Source organism: Canis aureus, chromosome 16 (genome assembly GCF_053574225.1).
Source record: "Canis aureus isolate CA01 chromosome 16, VMU_Caureus_v.1.0, whole genome shotgun sequence".
Classification (NCBI taxonomy): Eukaryota; Metazoa; Chordata; class Mammalia; order Carnivora; family Canidae; genus Canis; species Canis aureus.
Window position 1 is genome coordinate 7,683,262 of NC_135626.1, and position 13,424 is coordinate 7,696,685.

Here is a 13,424-nt window from a genome sequence, read left to right on the forward strand (position 1 = left end):
TCCATGCAGGGAACCTAATGTGGGGTCTCGATACCGGGACTTCTGAGCTGAAAGTGAACACTCAACCACTGAGCCACCCAGGCATCCCCTTAATTATCTTTTTAATGTATTAGGATTGATAGTGATGTACTTCTTTCATTACTTACCTTGGTATAATCTGTATCCTTGCTTTTTCTTGATCAATGTAACTAAACACTTATCATTTTTTGTCCCTTTAAATGGAATCTCTTTTTTCTGCATACTTTTATTTATTTTTTATTTTTCCTCTGACCAGATTTATTGAACATAAGAAAACTCTACATACAAAGTGACCTGGACATGCTGCTTCAAAACATGATCCTTTCTTACTAATGTTCTGATAAGTCAGTCCATTAGGTGTCCAAAAGCAGTTTACTCTAAAATTAACAGAAAAGTGCCCAATGCACACTAAATAAATGGCCTAACTATTGGAACTTTAGTTGTTCTACAAGATAATCAACGTAGGTAGGATGGAGCCTCTACAACAGGCCGCTGGAGAACTGATGAGAGGTCAAGAGGCCATTTTGTGCACTGCCACCGTGATGCCATCATGTTTCTGGATCATAATGTTCCCATTATCTGACTCTAGACACACCACAGGAATATCAGGGGGGTCTGAGGTCAGCTTCGCTGCTTGCTGGGCTAGAACAGATATCACCCCAGCATGCTCATCAGACAGGGTCCCACGGCAGCCCAGGTTCAGTCCTTGCGAGTCCGTGCACAGGACGCCCACGATGGAGGGGTTCTTCATGGTGTCCTCCAGGTGCTGCTCCAGGGTGGCCTCCATGCCGCCGCGCCGCCACCGCCCTTCTGCATACTTTTAAGATTTCTTTTTATTGTTGATTTTTGGCAATCTAATTAGGAGGTGTCTTGTTATGATTTTCTTACGTTTATTCTATTGGGGTTCACCGAGCTTGAACTTGTGAATTTTTATCAAATTTGCAATCATTTTGGCAGTTTTCCTTTCAGTTAACATACATCACATAGTTTCTCATCATTGCTCTCTCCACCATGGCTCTTATCTCACTCAGCATAAAACCAAAGTCCTTTACTACAGCCAGCACCAACTACCAGACACAGAAGTGAGACCCCTGAGTCAGGCCTAAAATGACAGCAGCTGCCCAAATGATCTCACACGAGACCAGCAGGAGAATCACGCTACTCACAAACTCTGGGCTAATTAGAATGAATATTTGTTCTATTGCATTAAGTTTGGGTTATTTATTATGCAGACACAGATCATTGATACATTTACTATGGCTTGTGATCCCTTCACGATCTGGCTCCCTACTAGCTCCCTTCCTCCCCTCCTCCCACTCTCCCTCTCACTCTGTCCAGCCCACTGCCTCATTTGCTGTTTCCCAAATAGGCCAGCTCTGCCTGGACCCTCCTCCCTGAGACAGCCACAAGGCTCACTTGTTATAGAACCCTGACCTGGCACTTGCTATATATACTGTTTACTCTGCCTATCTCTGCTCTATATCACGTATCACCACCCAGCCTGTTATGCATTGATTTGCTTTGTGTGCCTAATAATTTTTTATTGGATGCTAGGCATTGTTGGGTGTCCCTCTCACAGGACAGGGAGGTTCATGTGAGAAGAGATCAGCTGTGTCCCAGATGCTTGAACCCATCCCTGGTCCATAACAGGTGCTCAGTAAATATTTGTCAAATGAATGAATATCTACATAGTCCTTCATTAGCTCAGAAGCTATATCCAAGGATCTTCAGAAACACACACTCCCTCTCCCCCCAGTTCAGGGCCCTTCCCTGCTCTAGAAGTATAGGGAATGGTGCCTAGGCATGCCAGATTTGTTCCAGTCCAATCCTCATCCCACAGCCCAGGTCATGCTTTCACTTACCTCCCATAACTCCTGTTACTTCACTCTAGCCACTACCTACAACCTTGACGTGCCACCACTGCCCCGGCTATCATGACCATGCACCCCAACTCTACTGAGAAGTGGGTAGGAAACCACCACCTTAGGGAATCTAGAGAAGGGTCACTTGGACACTGAGATGTTAGGATTCTTAGCGTTTCATACACAACTGTGCCCCATGTGGGCATGTAGGCATGGCCAAGTGGTCTGGGTTGGTGATGGTTTCAACCAACAGCTCCCAGCTCTCACTAGAACCACCTGTGCTCCAGCTATAGGCCTTGTTGTGGAGATTAGCTCATTGGGAGTGACTCTACTTCTCTTAGGGTAGATTTTATCCTTGGGAGACCTAAGATTCCCTCACCCCCTGGCTATAGGCTTCCATGAAGTTGCCCCCAGACCACTGTAGAAGTCCAGGTCTGTCTGAATCAGGTCATTGCCAACATTGGAAATCTTTCTCCGGGCATGTTCTTAGTTCTCAAGTCAATCAGGAAATTCAAGGGGTGCCTGGGTGGGTCAGTCAGTTGAGTGTCTGACTCTTGGTTTCAGCTCAGGTCATGATCTCAGGGTCATGGGATTGAGTCCTGCATCAGACTCCATGCTCAGTGGGATGGAGATTCTTGAGATTCTCTCCCTCTGCCTTTCCCCCCATTATGCTCCCTTTCTCTCTCTCTCTAAAATAAAACATCTTTAAAAAATCAGGAAATTCGAATAGATATTAGAGGTAGATGGGGTTGTCAGTATCTCCCATGCATTGTTTACCTGGGCTCAGCTAAAGTGATCTAGTAGAGAGATATTGAAAGTTACAGAAACTTTGAAAAATAATTGGGAAAAAATTCATTTCTGCAGCCATATGTTAACCAAAATACTTTGGTGAATATTTTTATGTTTCCTGCTAGTCATTTTTGTTCACACATATTTGTTTTCATGCATGTGACATAATTTGTTTACATTGTGTACCTGCATATTTGTTTCATTTCTTCCCTTGACATAATTAATTTTCCACATTGTTGATAGGCTTCATAATGAATTTGCATGATATACTTGAAGTGGGTAAATCTTGTATAAGATAAAATTACATTTTTAACTGTTAAAAACAGGGCATCTGGTTGGCTCCGTCGGTTAAGCATCTGCCTTCAGCTCAGGTTATGATCCCTGGGTCCTGGGATCAAGTCCCACATCAGGCTCCCTGCTCAGCGAGGAGCTGCTTCTCCTCAACCCCTCCCCCCTGCTTGTAAGCTCCCTCTCATGCTCGCTCTCTCTCTCATAAATAAATAAAAACCTTTAAAGCTGTTAAAAACAAATAATGTTTTGGGGGCACCTGGATGGCTCAGTGAGTTAAGCGGCTGCCTTCAGCTCAGGTCATGATCCCAGGGTCCTGGGATGGGGCCCCACATTGGGTTCTCTGCTCAGTGGAGAGTTTGCTTCTCCCTCTCCCTCTGTACTCCCTCTCTTGCTCTCGTTCTCTTGCTCTAGCCCTCTTGCTCTATCTCAAGTAAATAAATAAAATCTTTTTCTTTTAAGATTTTATTTATTTATTCATAGACACAGAGAGAAAGAGGCAGAGACACAGGCAGAGGGAGAAGCAGGCTCCATGCAGGGAGCTCGACGTGGGACTCGGTCCTGGGACCCCAGGATCAGCTGCAGGCGGCGCCAAACCACTGCGCCACTGGGGCTGCCCAATAAATAAAATCTTAAAAAAAACACAAATAATGTTTTTAATACGAGGAGGAAAGATGGCCAGCGTTAGATAAAGAATGGGGAAGAGCATGGTCTAGGAAGGTGCTGACTGGAACCAGCTTCTGGCTGGGGGAGGAAGGTGTCCACCCCAGAGTGGAACAGAGGACTCCCACGAGGCAGCTGTGGGCAAGGCCGATGGGATGGGTGCATGGGAGCAGCTCAGGGGCCACACTTAGGCTACCCATACTATATCATGGCTACTCCTCTGTCCCCCAAGAGAACTTGGGTAAGTACTTCTCCCTCCTGAGCTTTGGTTTATACATGTGTAAGATGGGTTCATAATGGGTCCTTCTTCCTGGGGATATTAGAGGACTCCCAAAGGCTGAGCCTGGTCTCCATCCTTGCTCCACATGGGAGGTGCTGCAGCATCATGGAAACTGGTCACTGCAAATAAAAAAACTGCCCTTTATGTGCACCCTTTTGAACTCAAAAGGCCCTTTCTCCTCCTTTATTTCATGGGACCTTCACAATCATAGTGAGAAAAAGAGGGGGAAGGAGAACCCTTGTTTTACAGATGAGGCTGCTCAGATCTGAGTTCGAATCTTGCCTCTGGCACTTCCTAAGCAGTGACCTGGCGTGACTCCTTTAGTATTTCTCATTGGCCTCAGTGTCCTCAGCTATAAAACTAAGATAATAATAGTGCCCACCTGGCAGGGACACTTTATTACACAGCAGCAATCCTGGACCTCAGGGTTCCTGGCTTCCAATCATGGTTGTCAGCCCATGTAGCATGCCTACAAGGTAACAGGCACTCCCCTGTGTTTGGCCTGTGACTATTTGACTTGCATTTTACTTACCAGCAGCCACTGCCTCTGAGCTGATGAGCCCTGGGCCCTGACAAATGCCACTTTCTTATCCTTCAGGATTGAGGGGCACAGACTCCAGCTTTCCCTAAATGCTCAGCCCTAGATATTCCTGGGACGGGTCCCATCTACCTTGCAGACCACAGGTACCCTGAGAGCAGTGAGTGTGTGTACTGTGTCCATCACTCTACCACCAGGCACTCAGCACAGGATTTCACAGATGAAAGGTTCTCAGTGAAATTATGTTAAATAAATGAATTCTCCTATCCCATCTTAGTTACTATTTTATTACTGTTGCTAAATCCACCCCCTCTCCTTTCTCTAGCTCCTGGCTGGGTAAAGGAGGGTTTCTGGTGTAGGGGATCCTGAGAAGTCAGGTGCTGGGATCCTGGGCCTCAGTGTTGAGCAAAGACCCCAGACCCCTTTCATCTTCTGGGACTGGGGAGGCAAGGAGAGGTCTGAGCCACCAGCCAGTCAGGCCCACCTTCCAGGGCCCCTGCTCTTAGAAGGAGTAAAGCATTCCTATTCAAAGGCAGAAGATGGGGTTGGTTTTTGTTGAGGCACAATATACGCCCACGCTAATGCATACACACACACACACACACACACACACACACACACACGGTAAAGTGCCTAAATCTTTGATGGACAGCTTGGATGAAGTGTATCCGCCTGTGTAACCACCAGTCAGAATGAGATAGGGAATATTTCCAGGGCCCAGAAGGCTCCTGGGTAACATCATGAGACTTAGAAATCATAGGATTGGGGCAGGGGGAAAAAAAGGAGAACACCTTGCTTCTTTTCAAAAATTTATGAAGATGTGTTGGGCACACAAGAAAGTGGACCAAGCTCAAAGCCACCTAGGTCACCCCATCACAGTGCTAGTGTCAGGGACCACAAAGGGCCGCTTGCTTGCCTGTTGAGAGCTCTAGGCTGGGGCTCATTCCTGCCCTGTGGGATTCCCTGAATGAGTGAATGAGAGAATGAAGGAAAAAAGGAGGCTGCAACTGCCTCTGCTCTCAGCTGATTCCTCCCGAGATACTCAGTCACGCATGGGCAGTGTGCGTGGCCTCAGCCACGGTGGGGGCGCCATGCTGGGGGTGCCGGGGTAATGGCAGACACAGCCTCTGCCTCACAGAGCCTGACCCTGGGGTGCAGGCCCAAGGGTGTCCCCCTTTCCATTTCATATGCTCCAGTGCCTGGATTGTGGGAAAAGGAGCTGACGTGAGGAGCTGCCAGCAGGCTGGGCTTCCTGGGACGGAGACCAAGTCTCAAGTGACAAAGGTGAGGTTGAGATCATGTCTTGTCCTGCCCCAAAGCTTGCATCACCAGCCTAAACACTGGCATCAGATTGTCCTCCCCCGGCGGCAGCCTCACTTCCCACTCCCCTCCACCCCCTCCAGTCCCCAGCCAGGTGTCGCCTCCCAGGCTCCAGGCAGACCATCCTCTCCCACGTGCACCTGACTGCTCATGAGAAATGCCCATCTCCCCAACTCCCTTTCTTGACAGCAGCAAGCACATGGAATAAAGGCTCAGGGCCCAGGCGCTGGCCAGCCCACAGGCCCACCTGGCGGGGACTCCATCGGCCTCACCTGGCTCTCAGGGCCCCAGGCAGCTGCAGGGAGGAGCTGGCAGCCAAGGCCCAGGCCTGAGCTGATCTGCACGCCTCTCAGGCTGGGGAAAGGGCTCGCCTGGGGTCAGCACAATCGATATCTCATCTGCGGCTCTCCTAGCGGAAGTGATGGCTATTGGAACATGGTAATGGGTGTTGTCTTGTGGAAGAGACTAATCTTCCCAGCTGTGGAGGGCTCCGCAGGTGGCCTACGGCTCTCTGCTGCCAGGACACTTTTAAAGCCACAGCAGCCATACCGCAGTGTCCATCCCGGCTTCCCAGCAGCTTCCTGGCACAAAGCCTCAGAGGTGAATCTGACCCACCCTCTAGAGCATAGGCGAGGATACTGAGTCAGTGATTTGTCCAAGGTCACACGCTCAGAAGAAGGCCAGAACTAAATTCTGGTCTCCAGACTCCTCATCCAGGATGATGGATGCTGGTCGTGGCAAACTCATGGCCATAGACCGTACTTGGTCCTTAGGTACATTGAGGTTTTCTATTGGCTGGCTCAATGCTTCTCGAAAACATTGGATTTCAAATGCCTTTAATGTTGGCCAGAGTCCCTGCCATTCCTTAATGTCTCACACTCAGCCAGCTCTACTCATTTCATCACCAATCTGGACTTGACCCACAAGCCATGGAGGTGTCAGGCTGCGAGGTCTCAGACTGCAAGGACCGCATCTATCTTGCCCACTGCTGTGGAGGGTGCTCAGTGCATGTTTCAAAGCTATTAACTGAGCAGCCACTTTCTGCCAGGCCCTGGGGCACATCAGCCCAGCTAATACAAAGCCCTTTATTTTAATGGCTTCATGTGTGCCCCCGGGAACTTGGCAGCGAGTACTGATCCTCAGATGGTGGAATCCCAGACACCTGTTACCCCAAGTACTTGATGTCATGGCAATTTGTTGAACTGACCCTACCACTAATTTGCTGTGTGACCTTAGGTGGATGCCTTCACCTTCTGGGCCTTTAGTTTCCCCAAATGTTAAAAAACAAAAACAAAAACAAAAAAAAAAAAACACAGGATTTTGACAACTCCCAGGTAGGTTCCCTTTCTTTTCAAATGTCCTTTTTACATTTGTGAGGCTGCAAAAGCCCACAGGGGTCCCTGCTAGTGATAGCCTGGAGAGCTTGGTAAGGCCAAGCCATAGGGCTTTTTTGTTTTTTTTTAAGATTTTATTTATTTATTCATGAAAGAGACACAGAGAAAGAGAGAGGCAGACACACAGGCAGAGGGAGAAGCAGGGTCCCTGCAGGGAGCCTGATGCCAGGACTCAATCCCAGGACCTCGGGATCATGCCCTGGGCCACAGTAACACCAGCGAGCACAGCGGTTGTAAGAACCCAGGCAGACCTCTCTGAGCCTCAATTTGCTCATCTGAAAAATAGGCCCACGATAGCACTTATCCTATAGGTGCTGCCCTGAGGAATGAATTACAGAGCTTAAAACAGGCCAGACACCTGGTAACTCTTCAGCAAATGAGAACTGTTGTCCCAGGGTTGCCTGGGTGGCTCAGCATTTTAGCGCCTGCCTTCGGCCCAGGGCGTGATCCCAGAGTCCTGGGATCGAGTCCCACATGGGGCTCCCTGCATGGAGCCTGCTTCTCCCTCTGCCTGTGTCTCTGCCTCTCTCTCTGTGTCTCTCATGAATAAATAAATAAAATTAAAAAGAGAGAGAGAGAGCGAGAGAGCACTGTTGTCCATTTTTATCTGTCATCACGATTCCACCAGCATCCAGGTGCCTGGCTCCCTCACCCAGCCCTTCCCCCACACCCCGGCCCTTGGAGGTGGAGGGCGCCAATTGTGACTAATCACGGCACTAGCCACCCCAGACCCCACCCCCCCCCACCCCACCCCGCCCCGGGCTCCCAGGGACCCAGCCGGCCACTCAGTTAAGACGGTAATGAAGCGGTGGGGCAACAGGAGGCCTTTCCATCTGGGACCCTGGCTGACCTGACTCCTGCCTGAGGTTTGAGAAATCCCTGTGTGCACTCTGCCCCCCACCTTGCCTCCCACAGCCCAGCTGTTTATCCCTGGTGCAATCATTTATTTCTGTCCACGTTCCCGGGCACAGCTCCCGCCCCCAGCTCCTGCTGGTCTACACTGGTCTTGCCCCGGGCCTTGCTCCATCCCCGCCAGGCCTGTTCATGAAGACAGATGTCCAGGGCCATGGCCCCGACAGAGGCAGCTCCCCACTCTTTGGTATCACTCAGAGGATGGGGGGTGGGTGATAAAACAGAGGTAGGGGTCAGCCCCCCCATTCTTGGGGTAGGAGTGGGGTAGGGTGACAGATTAACTTGACAGCTCCTCCTCCCTCTTGCTAGGTGACCAGCCCTGGGGAAACAGAGATGCTTATTCATCATGCATATCTTGTGTATCCTGCCCTGCTCGGGTGCTGGGGACCCAGAAGCGAAGGAAACACAGGCTCCCCCATGTACCAGAGAACACGTGGTAGGGGAGTAAACAGAGATGAGGTAGGGAGTCATTTGGGGGTGTCAGGGAGCCTCTGAGGGGGGCCATGTGAAAAGTGCAGGGAAGGGCATTCCAGGCAGAGGGAACAGCTTGGTTAAGAGCCGAGGTTTGATGAACCAAAGGGGTTGAGTGGGCTCAGGAGAGAGTGGGAGAGACATGGAGGGTCTAGGAAGGTGGGAACAGGCAGGTCACATAAGGCCTCATGGGCCTTGGGCTTATTTTAAGAGCATTGGGAAACAATGTTTATCTTCTGTGGCCAAGAAGAGCCAGGTAAAGAGGCAACCAAGGCATTCCTAAACCCAGGAGTCCAGCTTTTAGGGACCCAGGCCCCTTGGTACCCCCAACTGCTCCCTCATGTGCCTGGGGCTCAGTGAGGCTGATGGCCCTGCTCCTGGGAGCAGCTGGCCCCATGTGCTCCGGACAGCCCCTGAGGGGAAGAGTCACACCAGGGAGTGGGGTCCCTGCTTCTTCTGAGGCCTCCCAACAAGGCAGCTTTGTCTGACAGCACTGAGGACCCCAGCCCTCCTCCCCAGGTCCCCTGCAGTGGCCTGAGGGGGAGCTCTGAAAGGCGGCTTTATCTGTGTCCTGGGCCAGATTGCTGGGAAGCGGGCCGTCTGGGCAGGCACATGGAGCCATACAGCAGCCGCCCAGAGTCCTGCGGCTACAGATGCAGAGAGGCCAGGGACAAAAGGGTGCCCTGGGGGAGCAGCTGGTCAAAGCCCGGCCTCAGAGGAAGACAAGAAGACTACACAGGGATCCCCATCCCTCCTCACCACCCCTGCAATTTGGTCACTCAATCACAGTGGTCAGTGACAGGCCCTTTGTACAGTCCCTGTCCTGTGGGAGAGAGGAGGCAGGTGAGGCCGGGGCACCTGTAACCGGATCTCGTGGGCCTGCTCCCTGCTCCCTTTCTTGGGTCCTGGGAAACACCAGCGAGGGGGGATATAAACTGGTAAGGAGGGCAGCTTCAAGGAAGATCTGTGCCCTTAGCTGCCCCTGGGCGGGCTGGAGGGAATGTGATCAGAAAGCGGACGTGCCACAAGGGCTGCTGTTCCCTGCACAGACTCTTCCCTGGGTGCGTGGGGGTGGCCCTTGCCAGCCGGGCCTCTGTCGCCCCTGCTGAGGAGCCCTGGTCACCGCTGACAATAGCAACCGTGGTGTCCACAGAGTGCCTCCTTGGGGATTATTTCTAATGCCCACGAGACCCTGTGTGGCAGGTGCTAAAGACAAATCGACACCAACCCAAGGTTTCCTGGCACAATGGCAAGGGACAGGAGAGAATTAAAAGGACAATATCGTTTATCACAAGGCAGTACGATGTTACTTATAAGACGTAAAATCCTGAACCTGCTTGTGCACCACCAGGTGTACTTGTGGCTTTTGGGAAACACCAATCAATGTATAGACAGGGAGGCCCAGAGAGAACAAGGGGCGCCCCCTGGGGCACAGGGCCAGTGAAGCAAAGCCCAGGCTGGAAGCCAGGCCAGGCCCCCTCTGGATGCAACTTGGCCCTGGGGGGCTGTGCGGGGTCCAGCAGGGACAGCTGATGCCACTGGGGGAGCAGAGGGGCAGATGGCACCGTGGCCCGTCTGTGTTGGGCACCAGGCATGTCATCGGAGCTGGAGGAACCCCGAGGAAGGGGAGGCTGGGGCCACCAGAAGGGACGTGAGATAATCATAAGGACCATACTCACTGCTTGACCCCAGGGGCTGCTAAACCTTCAATACTCAGAGAGGCAAATGCACCCCCCCACACACATCCACACATCAAGCGGGGATTCGAACCCAGGGCTGTCAGACTCCAGGAACGGCGGGGTGAATACGGGGGACCAGGGAGCAGTGCTGGGAGGGAAAGTCAAACCCAGTCACCTCCTGAAACACCTGTCTCCCCTTCAACCCCACAGTGACCATGGCAAGGTGAGATTTCCAGAACACAGACTGCATCCTGTCGTCCCCTCCCCAGCATGAGCCATAACCCTCCTGTGGCTCCTTGAGGCTGGAGGCGCTCCTTGCCACCCATGGGCCCCCCTCACGACCTGTCCAGACCCCCTTGAGTTTTGTCCCTGAGCCAGACTGACCTATTTGCAGCTCCTCAAAAGCTCTGCCACCACCAAGCTGGGCCACCTGGGCCAAGTCTACGCCCATGAGCCCTGCCCCTCAGAGGCTGCTCCAGCAGGGTGACACATAGACAGTTCCACGCAAACCATGAAGTCTGTGGCGTCATTGCATGACAACAACAAAGGAGAGCAGAGAAACCCAGACTGGCCAGGGATGCCGGGCCCCTAAGCCTGGCATCCCCTTCTCCTCCTCCCCATGCCCCTGGCCCTGCTATCCCCAGGGGAGCCAGATCCACCCCCCAGATTTCCTAGGGCATGTTAAGGCCATGGTTTAAAGCCATCTCTGAGGTCACAAGGTCATGGCAGTTTCCCATCCATCTCTTTGTCCCTCCCTTGGCTGCAGCCCTTTGCCCTGCCAGCCCCCTCCTCCCCCTCCAGAGCCATATCAGGCTTCAGCAGCCTGCCCCCAGCCTCACTCCCAAGCCCAGCCCCAAGGAGCCAAAACACAGAGCAGGGCTTTAAAACACTGCCCCTGGGCGATTTACCAGTGGAGCTGCCCAACCCCTGACCCTGGGCGGAGACATAATGCATCTCCCTGGTTTAGCTAGATCAATGATACTGTGAAAAACAGCCCCATGTGGGCCAGTCAGGACAACAGAGAAGGAGCCCCTTCCCCGGAAGCCCCACTGCGACAGCCACCAAGCTGGGGTCCGTGTGTACACACAGGCTTGGGACATCTCTGGGCTTGTGCAATGCTCCACTGAAATGTCTTAGGCATTAGCCTGCAAGAGATGGGATTAAGGAGCCCAGCTGCCTTGGTTTCAGATAAGGAAACTGAGGCTGGGGTGCTCCTCAAGTTCATAGAGCAAGTTCAAGGAGGTTTCTGGTTTCCCCATGGGGCCTTCGTCCTGCTCAGCTCTTTTGTCTTCTCCTGTGAGCAAAGGTGGCAATCATGGTATTTGGGATGTCACTGGCCCCTCTCCCAGAGCCTTGAAGCTCTACCCCTGTGGACTCACTATATCACCAGGGTAGAGCTTCCTGCCTCTGACTCACGGCCAGTAAAAACCAGACTTTTAGGACTGTCTTCTGGCTCAACCATAATAGGCCACTGAGAGCAGAAGTCAGAGGCATCAAGCTATCCTGTGCTCAGACCCTGTCGCTCCCCGGAAAGAAGACCAGCCTTTATTTAGGGAGGAAGGTTACCAAGAGCTGGAGGGCCCTGAGCCCAAATTTTCTTCAGTCCTCATGTGACTTGGATAGAAAATCAGGGCTAGTGATCCATAGTGCTCGCCACTGAAATTTTTTTAATTAAAACATTTTAGAGGTGCCTGGGTGGCTCATTCAGCTGGGTGTCTTCCTTCAGCTCGGGTCATGATCTGAGCATTCTGGAATTGAGCCCCACATCTGCTTCTCCTTCTTCTTTTCCCTCTGCCTCTGCCCCCACTCATGCTCATTCTCTCTCTCTCAAATCAATAGATAAAATCTTTAAAGAAGAAATAAATAAAACAAATTTTTTTAATTTGGATGTAACTTTCAGTGAACTGCATAAAGCTTAAATGTGAAGCTTGATGACTTTTTACTATTTAATACCACCACCCAAATCCAGATAGAGAACATTTCCAGCATTCCAGAAGCCCCCTCCTTGCCCCCTCCCAGTCACTGTCCCTCTGTTAGTCACCTCCCGCTGTGTAACAAATGACCACAAACCTAACAGCTTTAAACAATATCCATGTAGGATCCCACAGTCTCTGTGAATCAGGAGTCTGGGCACGGCTTGCTGGGTCCTCCACTCAGGGTCTCTCAAGGCTTTAGCCAAGGCGTCAGCTGGCCTGCATTCCTTTCTGGAGCTCAGGGCTGTCTTCCAAGATCTCATGGCTGCTGGCAGGATTTGGGTGTTTGCAGTGGTAGGACCCGGGTCCCGGTTGTCTTGCTGGCCGTCTGCCGGGGGCTGCTTTGGCCACATGGCCCTTCTCACAGGCAGTTCACACCACAGAAGCTTGCTCCTGCCAGCCAGCAGGAGAGTCTCTCTTTTTAAGGATTCTGGGTGATGAAGTCTTGTCTACCCTCCGGATGAAATGAAAATCAAACAGATATGGGACCTTCATTACACCTGTAAAACTCCTTCACCTTAGTCATGTGCTGTGGCCTAAAAGCAACTGACTGGTCCCAGCCACAGTCAAGGGGAGGGGACTGCACCATGTATAAACACCAGAGGGTAGGAATTACAGGGAGATCACTCTAGGATCTGTTGCCACAAACGGTGACAACTATTCTGACCTCTGTCATCATCAATTAGAACTTCCCGAAATGGAACCATGCTGTGTCTTAGCTTTAGGCTCCTCTTAACACTGCATCTATGAGATTTATCCATGTTGTTGCTGGTGTTGGCAACTCGTTTCTTTTCACTGCTACATAGTGTTTCAGTAGGTGAATCCACCATTTATTGCCCCGTCCTCTACTGATGGATATTTGGGTTGTGTCCAATTTCTGGCTATTAATACAGAGCTGCTAGTCTGTGGGATTCTTGACTGGATTCTAGAACAATAAAAGGAGACAATGGAAAAAAAAAAAAGGAGACAATGGAAAAACTGGAGAAATCAGAGTAAAGTCTGCAGTTTAATGAGTAATCATGTACTAATAGTAATATGTTGGTTTGACAAACGTGCTATGGTTATATAAAAGATGTTAATGGCAGAGAAACTAGAGGAAGAGCATTAGAGAAGCTCTCTGCCCTCTCCTCTGCAACTTTTATGTAGACCTGAAATTATTCCAAAATAAAAACTGTATTTAAGAAGCAAATAAATCCGGCTTCTAATAAACATCTGCTACTGGCCATGGTAGAGTAAT

General features: G+C 51.0%; 1 pseudogene; it reads right to left on the minus strand.

Moving 5' to 3' along the window:
• Nucleotides 1-242: 242 nt before the first annotated feature.
• On the minus strand, nucleotides 243-843 carry LOC144285234 (ragulator complex protein LAMTOR5 pseudogene; annotated as a pseudogene).
• Between the last annotated feature and the right edge of the window lie 12,581 nt (nucleotides 844-13,424).